The sequence below is a fragment of the Dreissena polymorpha genome, chromosome 1 (genome assembly GCF_020536995.1).
Source record: "Dreissena polymorpha isolate Duluth1 chromosome 1, UMN_Dpol_1.0, whole genome shotgun sequence".
In the NCBI taxonomy this organism is placed as follows: Eukaryota; Metazoa; Mollusca; class Bivalvia; order Myida; family Dreissenidae; genus Dreissena; species Dreissena polymorpha.
In genome coordinates this window covers 186,223,252-186,239,564 of record NC_068355.1, presented here as the reverse complement: position 1 = coordinate 186,239,564, position 16,313 = coordinate 186,223,252, and the positions used below count along the sequence as shown (strand labels likewise).

Below are 16,313 nucleotides of genomic sequence, written 5' to 3'. Positions count from 1 at the left end.
TCTCCCAGGAACACAGTTTCTATTTATAGACATGTCATGTAGTGACAGTCAAAATACTTCATTACTCGTGTTTATAAATCAATATTTCTGAATCTTGTTTTGGCTACAATGTACTGTAGTATTCAAAGGGCACATATGAATTATAGAACAAATATAATACATCAGCGGGTTTTTATGCTATTACATCTGAATTTTATTTTATTATCATCTCACAAAGTATATCACTACAATTTATGTGATTTTTTTTTCAAAATAACAAGATAAAGGCCTAATGGGTCAATATCTGTTGATTAAAAAAAAAATCCCAATTCGGTTCCATAAAATTCCCAAATTTGTCATTGTATGAATTAAAAAACAACAACAATTTGACTAGACATAATACGAATGTTATCAGGATGAATTCACCATGATTCTTACCTGTATAATCAGATGAACTATCTGCATAGAGTCTGCAGAGCTGTTTGCCACTCAGTGCGTACTTGTACAGAGCAGTCTTAGAGCAGATAAACAGTTCTCCCTGATGGCAGGCAATACCTGTACATCCATGTTGTAACTCAAGCTTCCTACCAAGAGTGAGCTGGCTCTGGGTGACTGTAATAAACTGGACATTATGTGTGTTGAAAACATAACCATCCACAGCCACTGCAACCTCACTGGGTGTGATCTGACACATGTCCAATACATATTCTGCCCCACCCCAGTGACTCACCACCTGGTACCGCTGGTTCAGCAGCTTGAACCTCTGATTGCTCCCGTCTGCGACCAGCACCTGCCCATCAGTCAGAACACATATGCCTGTGATCCTACATTCATCACTTGAATCACTTGGTATTCTCACATTATGCTTAGTATTACTCTGGACATTAAACACCTTGCCTGACTTTCCCAGCAGAGTCAGTGCCTGTTGTATTATATGCTTACATTTTATGCTGGCTATAAGGCAGAGCTGCAAATGATCTCCAATTTTCTGAACAATTTCATGGAATTGTGACAAGACATTGTGAACACTGGTGCATTTATGAATAGAACTTGTAACTGACCCTTTAATGCTTAAAACCTCAGCTTTCATCTCGTTAAGTTCCTTCGCAGTAATATTATCGAATTCATTCACGATAGAAACAACACTCCTACACATTTCTTTTTTTAAATATTGCTCACTTTTTCCTGATGTACCCACAGAACTTTTACCACACTCATCAATATTAGTATTTAAATTGCCACGCATTTGTTCTATCATGAGTGCCCCATGTTCCTTGTATGTTCCCTGCAATGACTTAACGCTGGCCTCCTGACTGATCTGAAGGTTTTTGATTTCTACCAGGACAGTTTCCAGCTCCACTAACAGTCCCTGTAGGTATGTGGGCTGCGTGTTGGTCAGCTCATTAATTGGAGTCACTTTACTGCACTGGCTGAAATAAACAATCAATACATGTACATACCAAGGAATAGTCAGTGATATTATGTAATGCTTCAAACAAGTATACATTGTCAAATAAAAACAAACAAGGAAAATAAATGAAAGCTTTTTTCTAAGGCTGGAGGTATATAGATTTGCCCTTTTCCCTTAGTTCTTCCATCTTCGTGACTTTTCTGTTACATATAACTTATATAACACCTATTCCTACAACTTTACGAGAACAGTAAACAGGCATGTGAGTTTGCGCACCTCTATATTTTGGTTCTGTTTTTTTTTCAACATAATTTATACAAAACTAAAATTTTTAAATATGTGTCGACTGAAACTTTCCATAAATTATTACCATTGTGTTGATATATTTTGCACACCTGCATATTTTGATATGTTTCTTTTTAACATGCCCAGAGTTATGACCCCTTTTTAGCAAAGAAATCAAATTTTTTAATTGTGTTGTGAGAAACTCAAAGAGTACAGCTGATAGTGAGATGAAATTTTATAAACAAGAGCACCGCCTTGCGGGTGCAGACGGCTCATCTATTTTCTTTTTAAAGGTGAAGGGACTCTCATTTTCAATCACAAAGGAGGGAGGGGTGGATAGAAGAGGGGTGCATTGTGTGGGGGTGTGGACATTTATTACATTATCTTCCAAAAATGCGAAAAAAAGGGAAAAAAAATCGGGGGTGGGGGGGATTCTTGGGTGCGATGGTTGGACGGTATTTCAAACATAAAATAATAAAAATAAATATTTGTGTTTTGTAATCGTTTCAAAAAACATAAATTGGGGGGGGGGTGAGGTGGGGGGGGGGGGGGTATAGTGTGAGGGTGTGGTGGTAATTTGTGAGATGATCTTAAAAAAAAAAAAACTTTAGGGGGGGGATTCGGGTGGGGGGAGGGGGGTGGGGGGGTGTTTCTTGGGTGTGATGGTTGGACGGTATTTCAAACATAAAATAATCAAAATAAATAGTTTAGTTTTTTAACCGTTAAAAAAAATGGGGGGGGGGGCGGCACGGGCGATGGTTTGGGTGGAGTCTATTATGGCATGTCAGGTAAGAGTAGTTTTGTCAAAGTATCAATCAAATCTAATCATAAACAAAGAAGTTATGGCAATTTATGCAAAATTTAATAATTTGACCTTGAGAGTCAAGGTCATTCAAAGGTCAAGGTAAAATTCAACTTGCCAGGTACAGTAACCTCATGATAGCATGAAAGTATTTGAAGTTTGAAAGCAATAGCCTTGATACTTAAGAAGTAAAGTGGATCGAAACACAAAATTTAACTATATATTCAAAGTTACTAAGTCAAAAAAGGGCCATAATTCCGTAAAAATGACATCCAGAGTTATGCAACTTGTCCTTTTACTGTACCCTTATGATAGTTTGCGAGTGTTCCAAGTATGAAAGCAATATCTATAATACTTTAGGGGTAAAGTGGACCAAAACACAAAACTTAACCAAACTTTCAATTTTCTAAGTATAAAGGGCCCATAATTCCGTCCAAATGCCAGTCAGAGTTACATAACTTTGCCTGCACAGTCCCCTTACGATAGTTAATAATGGTTCCAAGTATGACAGCAATATCTATGATACTTTAGGGGTAAAGTGGACCAAAACAAAAAACTTAACCAAATTTTCAATTTTCTAAGTATAAAGGGCCCATAATTCCGTCCAAATGCCAGTCAGAGTTACATAACTTTGCCTGCACAGTCCCCTTATGATAGTTAGTAAGTGTTGCAATTATGAAAGCAATAGCTTTGATACTTAAGGAATAAAATGGACCTAAACACAAAACTTAACCAAAATTTTCAATTTTCTAAGTTTAAAAAGGGCACATAATTCTGTCAAAATGCACGCCATAGTTATCTAACTTTGCCTGCCCAGTCCCCCCATGATAGTAAGTAAGTGTACCAAGTTTGAATGCCATAGCATTGATACTTTCTGAGAAAAGTGGACCCAAACGCAAAACTTAACCGGACGCCGACGCCAACGCCAAGGTGATGACAATAGCTCATAATTTTTTTCAAAAAATAGATGAGCTAAAAATGGTTGAAAATATCTTCTCATTATTTGCAAAGAAAATGGTTCAATGGTAGCAAGGCAACAGTAAATCGCTGTTCAAGAGCTGTTTTCACATTTACAAGAGGGCCATGATGGCCCTGAATCACTCACCTGACCCATTAAGATCAGATGAAAACTATGACCTCTATTGTCTACACAAGTTTGTCTATGATTTGACCTAGTTTCTGACCCCAGATGACCCAAATACAATCTCAATCCAGATTTCATCAAGATAAACATTCTGACAAAATTTCATACAGATTGGATGAAAACTGTGACCTCTATTGTCTACACAAGTTTAAGTTTTATTTGATCTAGTGACCTAGTTTTTGACCCCAGATGACCCAAATACAATCCAAACCCAAATTTCATCCAGATAAACATTCTGACCAAATTTCATAAAGATTGGATGAAAACTGTGACCTCTTCTGTCTACACAAACAAATTGTTGACGGACGGATGCCGGACATCACTCTATCACATAAGCGCACCGTGTCACTTCGTGACAGGTGAGCTAAAAAGGTTAATTTCCCAATTTCAATAAATTCCAAGACACAAAACACGTCCATGATTGTATTACACACGTTTTTACATTTAAGTGTACTTACATGATAATATTGAACATGGCAGGGGTCTTGAATGCAATATTTGGGGCCGATATTCGGCCCCATTCCCCCTGTCAAAAAGTATATATTTTTTCCCCCATTTCAGACAAAAATTCCCCCTTGGATAAGAAAAAAATCTTAGTGCTGTGTAACCTTTCCGCGCACCTGCTTAAGCTGGTACCGGTTTCTGATTCAATAACAACAAGTGGTTTAAAATACATCATAAACAAAAATAGCTGAAAGGCCAGTGATTATTCGGGAACAAAAGCTTATATTTGGATACATTTGCAGTGATAATTTTTCATTTTTTACCTATGAATTTTAAAAGTGCACATGTGCTGAAACAATGAGCTTTTTTGGTTTTCTAATTATTAATAAAAAAACTTGAAACATCAACAAATTTTTTATTGATTCATAAGCATTTTAATTATCAAAATAACTGCTATAACTAAAAACACTTAATATTAACACCGAGTTCCGAGTTAGTTATAACTAAAACACATAACATTAACATGGAGTTCCAAATTCAATTCTTTGAATAGAACCATTTAGTAAAAAACTTGTTCGAAATAGTAGATAGACTTGCCTCGCTGAGGCTCTCGGATGATGCTACATGTTTATTACGTTCGGCAATTCCAAATGCAGCCTTCAAAGTTAATTGATCTTGACAGGGTTTTAAATTTTTTGGGGTGGCATTTTGACACTTCAGAAAGGGAAAGCAGATGCGAACGTTTGGGTGGTTCTACGTCGTCTTATTCAACATTATAGCACAAAGCAGAGAACCAGTATGAAATGCAAATACGAATGATGTAGTGAACATATAGCCGGTGTTACAGTAGAAATCACCTTTTGCGTTCTGATAAAATGCAGAAAAATTCGGGCCGTATTAAGTATTGACAAGTATCTTTCTTATTTTGTCTTTCTTGAAAATCAAAGCGCTTTTTTAGACGCAGATATTTTTTTCACATGCGCTTTTGGTAATTTTAATGCGCAAATAACGCAAAATGCACATGAAAAATTATCACTGCATTTGGTCTTTTTTGTCATGTCGCATAATAAAACAAGAGGGCCATGATGGCCCTGAATCGCTCACCTGACTCATTAAGATCAGATGAAAACTATGACCTCTATTGTCTACACAATGTTTTTCTATGATTTGACCTAGTGACCTAGTTCCTGACTCTAGATGACCCAAATACAATCCCAATCCAGATTTCATCAAGATAAACATTCTGACCACAGTTCATAAATATTGGATGAAAACTGTGACCTCTATTGTCAACACAAGGTTTTTCTATTTATTTGACCTAGATTTTTACCCCAGATGACCCAAATACAATCCCACCCAGATTTCATCAAGAATTCTGACCAAATTTCATAAAGGTTGGATGAAAACTGATCTCTAATGTCTACACAAGGTTTTTCTATTATTTGACCTAGTGACCTAGTTTTTGACCCCAGATGACCCAAGTAAAATCCCAACCCAGATTTCATCAAGATAAACATTCTGACCAAATTTCATAAAGATTGGATGAAAACTGTGACCTCTAATGTCTACAGAAGTTTGTTCTATTATTTGACCTAGTGACCTTGTTTTTGACCCCAGATGACCAAAGTACAATCCCAAACCGGATTTCATCAAGATAAACATTTTGACCAAATTTCATCAAGATTGGATGCAAACTGTGACCTCTACTGTCTACACAAACAAATTGTTGATGGACGGACGCACGGACACACGCAGGCACGCACAACGGACGCCGGACATCACACGATCACATAAGCTCACCGTGTCACTTCATGACAGGTGACCTAAAAATATGTGTCGGAGATAAACATGAACAGTTGTGGTTAAAATCCCATAGATTTAGTAGTAGTAGAAGTAGTAGTAGTAGTAGCAGTAGTAGTAGTAGTAGTAGTAGTAGTAGTGTTAGTAGTAGTAGTAGTAGTAGTAGTAGTAGTAGTAGTAGTAGTGGTAAAAGTAGTAGTAGTAGTGGCAGTAGTAGTAGAAGTAGTAATAGTAGACGTGGTGGTGGTGGTGGTGGTGGTGGTAGTAGTAGTAGTACTAGTAGTAGTAGTAGAAGTAGTAGTAGTAGTAGTAGTAGTAGTAGTAGTAGTAGTAGTAGAAGTAGTAGTAGTAGTAGTAGTAGAAGTAGTAGTAGTAGTAGTAGTAGTAGTAGTAATAGTAGTAGTAGTAGTAGTAGAAGTAGCAGTAGCAGAAGCAGTAGCAGCGTTACAAGACCAATACTTAAGAATGATCAAATGGGAAAAGGTAACCTAGCACTGGCAGTAAATATGGGGCTCATTTACAGGTCAGATTTGGAATCTCTGCTGTAAAATGAGATTTTGAATGAATTAAAGGGAGGCAAATCTGTAATAAAAAGAACATGCATAAACCGTAGTTGTTTCCCTTGTTTGAACCATGCTAAATCCTTACAAGTTTGGAAAGAATTGGATGAAAAATTTGGACTTTATTGCATAAACACCATTTTCTCAATTCAAGGGGAGGTAATTCTGTACTTCATGGACCAATAATGCTCAATTTTTTGTAGGGTTCGTGTCCTCATTGATATAAAGACACTGTGCAAATTTGGAAAGGATCGGACAAAAAATGTGGAAGATTTTTGAAAGTTTTCACAAAATAGGCAAAAACGAATAAACATGCAAAGTTCAACGAGCTCCTGCGGCCATGTTTTTTGACAAATCAAATTTCTTTGAACAACTTTTTCAGGGGAGCCTTCAAAGGTCATCCCTGTGAAATTTTTTGAAAATCTGATGAGCGGTTTCTGACAAGAAGATTTTTTAAGGTTTTTACCATATATGGTCATGGCGGCCATCTTGGTTATGTGATCAAATTTTTTTTAACAATTATTTTGTCCCATGACCTAGGGATGCTCCACATGAAATTTAGTTGAAATTGGCTCAATGGTTTAGTAGAAGATGTTTACAAATTGTTTACAGACGGACGGACAGACGCCGGACGCCAAGTGATCACAATAGCTCACCCCGAGCTATCGCTCAGGTGAGCTAAAAACACATCAAAAGAAAAAGACGAAAAACATTTCTAAATCATGCAAGAAAATTGAAATTTAACTGAACCAGAAAACACTTAGTCCGATTCAAAGTACTGGTCATGAAATTGACGACCAGACAGAACTTAGCAAAACAAATGAAAACAAGGGCTGTTTGTAAAACATGCATGCCCCCCATATGGGCTGTCAGTTGTAGTGGCAGCCATTGTGTGAATACATTTTTTTGTCACTGTGACCTTTGACCTAGTGACCTGAAAATCAATACATGTAGGGGTCATATGCCAGTCATGATCAATGTATCGATGAAGTTTGATGATCCTAGGCCTATGAGTATTCTAGAGTTATCATCTGGAAACAATTTAACTGTGTCGAGTCACGTGACCTTTGACCTAGTGACCTGAAAATCAATAGGGGTCATCTGTGAGTCATGATCAATGTACATATGAAGTTTCATGATCCTAGGCGTAAGCATTCTTTGAGTTATCATCCGGAAACCATTTTACTGTGTCTGAGTCAGCGTGACCTTTCACCTAGTGATCTGAAAATCAATAGGGGTCATCTGTCAGGGCCCTCAATCCATTTTAGGGGAAGCGGGTCGCTACCCATAGCAGGGGGAATTTTCGCGGCATTTCCATTTATGTAGGATTTTTAACTTACTCTCTAATTATTACATGTGTACATGTTTGCACTATATTCATTGCTTATTTCATAATTAAGTATGTTTGACAAGATTAAATTCAAATAGAATTGAGATATAGTAATCATGAGATCTAAAAAAAATAAAAAAATAATAAAAAAAAAATTTTTTTTTTTTTTAGGGGGAATTTTTCCCCCCAACAGGGGGAAAAACTATACTTTTCAGGGGGGGGGGGAATGCGGCCGAATTTCGGCCGTGGATTTGACAGTTTGAGGGCAATGTCTGTGAGTCATGATCAATGTACCTTTGAAGTTTCATGTTCCTTGGTGTAAACGTTCTTGAGTTATCATCCGGAAACACATTTTTCTAAGTTGAGTCACCGTGACCTTGACCTTTGACCTAGTGACCTAGGGGTCATCTGCGAGTCATGATCAATGTATATATGAAGTTGAATGATCCTAGGCATAAGAGTTCTTGAGTTATCATACAGAAACCATTTTACTTTTCCATTCTCTGTGACCTTGACCTTTGACCTAGTGACCTCAAAATCAATTGGGGTCATCTGCAAGTCATGATCAATGTAGCTACATGTATTAAGTTTCATGATCCTAGGCATAAGCGTTCTTGAGTTATCATCCGGAAACCATTTTACTATTTCGGGTCACCGTGACCTTGACCTTTGACCTAGTGACCTGAAAATCAATAGGGGTCATCTGCGAGTCATGATCAATGTACCTATGAAGTTTTATGATCCTAGGCACAAGAGTTCTTGAGTTATCATCCGGAAACCATTTTAATATTTCTGGTCACTGTGACCTTGACCTTTGACTTAGTGACCTCAAAACCAATAGGGGTCATCTGCGAGTCATGATCAATGTTACAATGTACCTATACAGTTTCATGATCCTAGGCCTAAGCTGTCTTGAGTTATCATCCAGAAACCATCTGGTGGACGGACATACTGACGGACATGTGCAAAACAATATACCCCTCCTCTTCGAAGGGGAGCATAATCAAAAATGTGTCGATACCTTGACATAGTTTCTGCTTTCGAAATCTAATGAAAATAACAAGACACTGTCTTGTACTGAAATTGACAGCCAAACAATTATCGATTCTTCGATGTCATTACCCCACCCACCATGTAATGAATTGACAAGTTTTTAAACTGTATTGACAGTAAGAAGATAATACAAACCAATAAATGATGTACAAAATCTCACTTTTAAAAAAAAAAACACTTATTTTCCCCCACCTGATGGTCAGTGCTTCCATTAGTGGACATCCGGGCATAAATTATGCCCGAAAACGGTAGTCGTACATCTACTATACAACAGCTGGAAGTCCCTTGGACGTCCGATAACCCGCATGTACGCTATTTTCAAATACACAAAACCTACAAATGTCAACAGTAAATCGGGTCATTCAGTCCGTTTACTCCACCTAAGAGCTACTGTTTTCAATGAATTTCTCAGTGAGTGGCCAATATTGATTTTTCCAGCTCTCATTCAAATTCTTCTTGGTAAGAGCATTAGCCAATCAGCGCACAGGCGGCCGAATACACGCCAACCCCATGTGAAGCTATGCAATAAGTTTACATTTGTTCACAGATCAATACTGACAAATCACAACGAATGTAGCGCTGTAGATGAAGGGTCATTAAGTAGTTTTTAAGTTAGATAAACATTTTCCACATTAAATAAATAAAAGATAGTAGAGACCTCTGCGCTACGTAGTTTTTATTCAGCAATCAAATAGTAGTCCATTTTTCCCCAAGGAAGAATTTCTTATCTTTCAGTGAATAATTAAATCTAGAAATGATTTCGAAAATTTGGAGGGGGGAGGGGGGGGGGGGAAATTCCCCGATTTAAACACAACAATTTTTATATATATTTTTTTAAAGATGTTTCTGATGATTATTATATCTCAATTCTATTTCAATTTAAAATTGTCAAACATACTTAATTATAAAAAAAAAGAAATGAATATAGTGCAAACATGCATAAATGTAGAATTAAATTGCTACGTCATGACCTTCGACATTGTAAATGGCATATGTATTGTAAATTAACATTTAACCCGCGTTCAATTCAAAAATGGCGATTCAAATTACCAGTAATGGTGATTCAATAATGGAGAAAGCATTAACTGGATGTCACAAACATTTGATAAGGTTTGTTAAACCTGATAACAAGGAAAATTTGGATTATTTAAGTTAAACTACTACTGGTAAGGCATTCTTAAACTTATATATTTCGGACATGTATAATAATCGGATAAACAGTAATAGATATACTAGATGTTCCATGCATTTAGCTGTGTTTTTGTACAAAAGCTATCATAGGGATGATGATAATATAATGAGGATAAATATGTGATGGAACGGTGCTACCGGTACATATCTTACATTACTTAAATGTATTAAAGACTTAAATGTGTTATGAAGAAGTAGATTTAATAAGCATTTATTGTTTTTACATAGTATAGTGATAGAAATAATAAAAATTTGTAAAATGAACTTGTTTTGTTTTTTAAATCTTAGTCCTGAGTCGATTTTTTTCACACAAATTATTGATATTTTGTCCTTATCTTTGTGTACCAATTCATTAAAATATGTTGTGTTATTTATCATGGTATTTTTATTTAATAAAGCAGTATAACTTTTTAAGATTTTTTGTTACTCTTAGAGAATATTTTTATTTAAAAAAATGAATAATACAGACAAAAACACAATAAACGCGCTTCAAAATTGACCCCAATTTCAGTCCAGGGTTCATTGACTCCTGGTTTTTAAAATCTATTGAAATCCCTGATGATTAGTCCTCACAGTGATTTTTTACAATTTTTCTCGTCTGAGTCCTGGGACTCCATAACCTGCAAATCTACGAGTCCCAGAATCGAAAAAAGGAGTCAGGGGTTTTCCTCGCTTCATTGGAAAGAGGCCCTAGCCTATGGATTTTGGGAAGAATTCTCGCTAAAATTACTGCTTTGGGAAATGAAAATGCTGGTGTAAGTAAGGCTCTTTGGAAAAACTTCATGATTTTAATGAAATTTTCAATTGGGAAGGGGCCTTTAATAGGCTCATAATATAAAAGGCTGAAAACCCCTGCGACTGCGAGTCCAAGTATTAAACTTTATTATTTTTTTATTAAAATTCTATGCATTTTTGGGACTCACATAACTCAAAACTTTGCATCCCCAGATATTTTTATGAGTCCAGGACGCAGGACTCACGGTTAAAAAAATTCACTGTCCTTGATGCTCTCAAATTGCGTCACCTGATTCACACATGTTCAATGGGAATTCCCCCATCCTACAATTCAATTTGTATATGCACTCGTGTAAAATGGCGGACATTTGAGTTTATGAAATTCTTTGACACATTCATTGTCAATATTGGCTGTATTTTGGTATTGAAAATATAAATCGTAATAATACTGGATTATCCGGTAATGGATAGAGTTGGAACATGCAAAGATCTATCAATAGTATATGTTTATTTATAGATTTAAGGAACATGTTTGTATCCATTGAAATCACAATCAGTAGGGTCTATTAAAATTATGAAATAAAAGTGGGACTTCAAAATGTATGTTTGGGACGTCCAAAATTTATGGTTTGGTAGTCAGGACTGCCAACCTATAAAAGCTAGCGGAAGTGCTGTTAATTATTAATAACTAAAGGAATATAAATGTGTGAGATACCTGTGAATTGTTCCAACACATGCAGAGCAGCACAGCTGACCGTGGTCATGGCAAAACTGTGTCAGTGATTCATCCGCATGCACCTCACACTTCCTGAGAAAATCTTCCACCGCCTTAGAAACTGGCCATTTCTTAATATCCTCCCTTCCACATGTCATATGTTTTGCAAACAACTGACTATGCAGGATAACACATTTTTTACAATAAAACCTTAAACATTGATCACAATAAATGTCTGCAGATTCCGTAAGATTCTGCTCTAAACAACATGTGCAAGAAAAGTCTTCAACCATACGCAAACGTTTTGGAACCGAAGACAATGAACCTGTTGCCATTTTGTTACTGTTTATAATGTTAAAACCTTTTTGTTCAAATCGTTCAAGTATATGTCTTGTGAAATATAAAAGAAATAAAGCTAGTTCCAATAGTTTATCAACCTTAGAAGTTAAAATTAACACTGAAACACAGATAAATTCAAACACAAGATGTGCGATAAAACTTTTCAACCATAGGCCAACGTTTCAAAACATTAGAAATGAACCTGTCGCCAATTTTGATACTCTAGTGTATGAAGTTTTACATGTTAAAGTACATGTAGTTGAAGTATAATTCTGTTAAAATAGTCTATAATACTGTAACCCGGATGGTTACGGCTGTGTTGTATTCCAATAAACAAGACATCATAAATAAGACAGTTCACAGTTCACTTCTTTTAATAATGTAGGAATGCTTTTCAGTCCTTTATGAAATACATGCAGACGAAAATTCAAATAGCAGTTAATCCTACAGTATAAATCAGGATCTGAAATATATAAAACAATAAAATACTAAACAATAAAACAATAGTTCAGTTCTAGTGGCCTTAACATTTATTTTATATGACTCAACTACTCATAAGATTTAGTCACAACAATGACAACAATTATCATAAATACACAAAACGCAGCATCAAAAACCTTAAAAACAAGGGCTGTTTGTAAAACATGCATGCTCCCCATATGGGCTGTCAGTTGTAGTGGCAGCCATTGTGTGAATACGTTCTTTGGCACTGTGACCTTGACCTTTGACCTAGTGACCTGAAAATCAATAGGGGTCATTTGCTAGTCATGGTCAATGTACCTATGAAGTTTCATGATCCTAGGCGTAAGCGTTCTTGAGTTATCATCCGGAAACCATTCTTCTAAGTTGTCACCGTGACCTTGACCTTCGACCTAGTGACCTGAAAATCAATAGGGGTCATCTGCGAGTCATGATCAATGTACATATGAAGTTTCATGATCCTAGGCATAAGCGTTCTTGAGTCATAATCCAGAAACCATTTTGCTATTTCGGGTCACTGTGACCTTGACCTTTGACCAAGTGAACTGAAAATAAATAGGGATCATCTGCGAGTCATGATCAATGTACCTATTAAGTTTCATGATCCTAGGCATAAGCGTTCTTGAGTTATCATCCGGAAACCATTTTACTATTTTGGGTCACCGTGAACTTGACCTTTGACCTAGTGACCTCAAAATCAATAGGGGTCATCTGCTAGTCATGATCAATCTACCTATCAAGTTTCATGATACTAGGCATAAGCGTTCTTGAGTTATCATCCAAAAACCATTTTACTATTTCCGGTCACCGTGACCTTGACCTTTGACCTAGTGACCTCAAAATCAATAGGGGTCATCTGCGAGTCATGATCAATGTACCTATGAAGTTTCATGATCCTAGGCCCAAGCGTTCTTGAGTTATCGTCTGACAACCACCTGGTGGACGGACCGACAGATCAACCGACGGACAGACCGACATGAGCAAAGCAATATACCCCCTCTTCTTCGAAGGACAGTCTGACTGACAAGACTGACTGACAAGACTGACTGACTGACAAGACTGACTGACAAGACTTACTGACTGACTGACAAGACTGACTGACTGACAAGACTGACTGACTGACAAGACTGACTGACTGACTGGACTGACTGACTGACAAGACTGACTGACTGACAAGACTGACTGACTGACAAGACTGACTGACAAGACTGACTGACTGACTGACAAGACTGACTGACTGACAAGACTGACTGACTGATTGACAAGACTGACAAGACAGACAGACAGACAGACAGACAGACAGGCAAGTGTGACAGACTGATGGACTCACAGACTCACGGACACACAGAGGGCACACCATAATTAAGTCCCCTCCGATGTTAAACACCAAACATTAAACCCCAGACCCTTGTGGTTTCAGAGAATACAATTTTTAATGTTATTTACTACATCAGTCTAAATAAATCATTTGACCCATAGGCTTGGTAAGTTTTGACCCCAGACACATGATTTGAGCAAACTTTGAAGAGGGCTACCATACTTTGTCATACACAAAAAGGTGTATTTAGTTAACACTAAAGGTGTTTATACGTCTGATCACTTGGGGTGGAAAGTTTTGACCCCATCAACATGATTTGAAACAAACTGAGCAGAGAACCACTTTAAGTATTACATGGAAAATAAGTAACAATCTAGGACCCTGTGGTTTCTGAGACGATTTGGTCAACATGTATATACTCACTGACAGATCAACAGACCAGAACAACCTCACAAAATGCTTACAACTCTTGTATACCTGACAAAAAAAGTACATGATATTGGCTTACATGTTTCAGATATCTACTTTTTACAAAGTATTAATAATGTCCAGAAGAATCATTAGACCATTTAATTAACATAGGTTCAGTTGTTCATGAAATTATGTGCAAACACAAACAATTTCATATAATATTGTCCTACTTATTGTTAACTAAACGGCAAAAACTCAATGAAATTTAATCAAAGCGGATTTTTTTGGATCTGTGTGCGTGTCCCTTTATGATATATTTTAACTGTTTGATAATAGGTTAACTTGTCAACCCTTTAAAAAGGTTTCAACTGTTTTGTCAATTCTGATCATTATTTTCTGAGGTCTAACCCAGAAACTAGTTACCTGAGTCAAACAGACAAAAGGATGGGCAGACGAGCATGGAGTATGACAGATATAATAAGCAGAGAATCTTGATTTACACACAAGTTAACTCAATTCCATCGAAACTCGAAATCAAACTTTATTTTGATTATCAATAAAGTGATACATTAAGCTCCCACCCGGTTGGAGAACATAAAATATATACATTGATAAAAAGGTTTATTGTTTAATATAAGATGTAGCCTGATAGCCAAGTTGCGGACAGGTCATTAAGTAAATGTATGTAAGTTTGTTCTATCTGCAAAAAATGTTATAAATCAAAGTCGATATTAGTTGACTGATTTTGTTCATTTATAGTTAAGGATAACATTAGAATGGGACAATGATTTAGGTTTTCTTGAATTAAGTTATTGAAGATTTGATTTACATCTGTATAGTTATTATTTAATTGAATTTAAAAATGGCATTATATAATAAACATCTTTTTCAAACAGTAAGTAAATTAAAAGCTGACCAACAAATAGCATGCATGTAATGATTAGGAAATAAAAATAAAGCAACTGCTAACAATAATCTCAATGACTAACTATGGACGATAGTAATTTCATCATACAATACCATTATTCAAAATACTGATTAACAACATCTAAATTAAATCAATTAATTAAATCAGGTACCTGTGATTAAGCTCAACAGATCTGGAGCAGCACAACTCACTATGGCTATTACACAATGCTGTTAATTTTTCATTTTTGTGTGAATGTCTTGAAATTGCAGATGTCGCCATTTTGATAATTCCCTTTCAACAAACAGGATTTTACAATCTTAAATCAATTGTAATAATTATGTACACGCATGTCTACAATGAATATCACAGAAAACACACAAACAATGTTATTAAAAACAGGCAAGTAATACGAAATTTCAAACTGAACAGCAACCAAGTTAACCGTCAAATGGCGTTTGTATGATAGGAGTAAACAGTGTCACTATGTACACTGTCACCTGACTATTGGGTTATGAGTGTATTGATTATTTTAAACTGCACAAAACAAGGCTTTGTAGATAAACACTTTAAACCAGATTATTTAACACACCAGACTTTTAATTGATCTAATAAATGACATGTTATGAACATGTAATTATAATTATAATAAAGTAGGTTCTTACATAAACCATTTTTATTATAATACATCAGATCCTTTTCCTCAAACATCAGGGCCGTCGTCGAACTTTTGAAAGTGGTCAGGCTCAAAGTGCCTTAGGCCTGCGAGCGCCGAAGTTACTAGGGGAGGGGGGGGGCATGACCCCCCAGCCCCCCCCCCCGCCCCTGGAAACATTTTTGAACCAAAAAAGCTGAATTGTGACATCTGGGAGGTTTCGAGGATAAAGTGCACAATATTACTACCGTACATCTTCCCTTATAAGACGGTTTGACTATAAGACGAGACCCCAACTTTAGGTCCCAGACTAGCTGTATTTTGCTTGGCCTCGCTAATAAGACGGGGCAATTTTTTAAGGACGAAAATCGGTAAAATTTCAAGAGTCAAAATTTGACGGTCGGCCATTTTATTAATAAGTACAAAACACCAAGCAAGCTCGTTATCGGATTCGTTCCCTGATTCACTTCGTCCTATTTTAATGCCAATTTATATGTATATGAATATTTTTAACCAGGTTTTCCGAAGGAAAAAACTGGTTATTAGATTGGCGAATGCGGGCGGGCGGGCGGAACAAGCTTGTCCGGGCCATAACTATGTCGTTCATTGTCAGATTTTAAAATCATTTGGCACATTTGTTCACCATCATTGGACGGTGTGTCGCGCGAAATAATTACGTCGATATCTCCAAGGTCAAGGTCACACTTTGAGTTCAAAGGTCAAAAATGAGCTTGTCCTGGCCATAACTATGTCA

General features: G+C 36.5%; 1 long non-coding RNA gene across 1 annotated transcript; it reads right to left on the bottom strand.

The window, feature by feature from the left end:
• Nucleotides 1–876: 876 nt before the first annotated feature.
• Nucleotides 877–15,524, bottom strand: LOC127864261 (uncharacterized). Its single transcript, XR_008041655.1, has 3 exons — nt 15,077–15,524; nt 11,450–12,251; nt 877–1,409 (listed from the first exon to the last, which is right to left on the bottom strand). It is a non-coding gene; the product is annotated as an uncharacterized LOC127864261 (long non-coding RNA).
• Between the last annotated feature and the right edge of the window lie 789 nt (nt 15,525–16,313).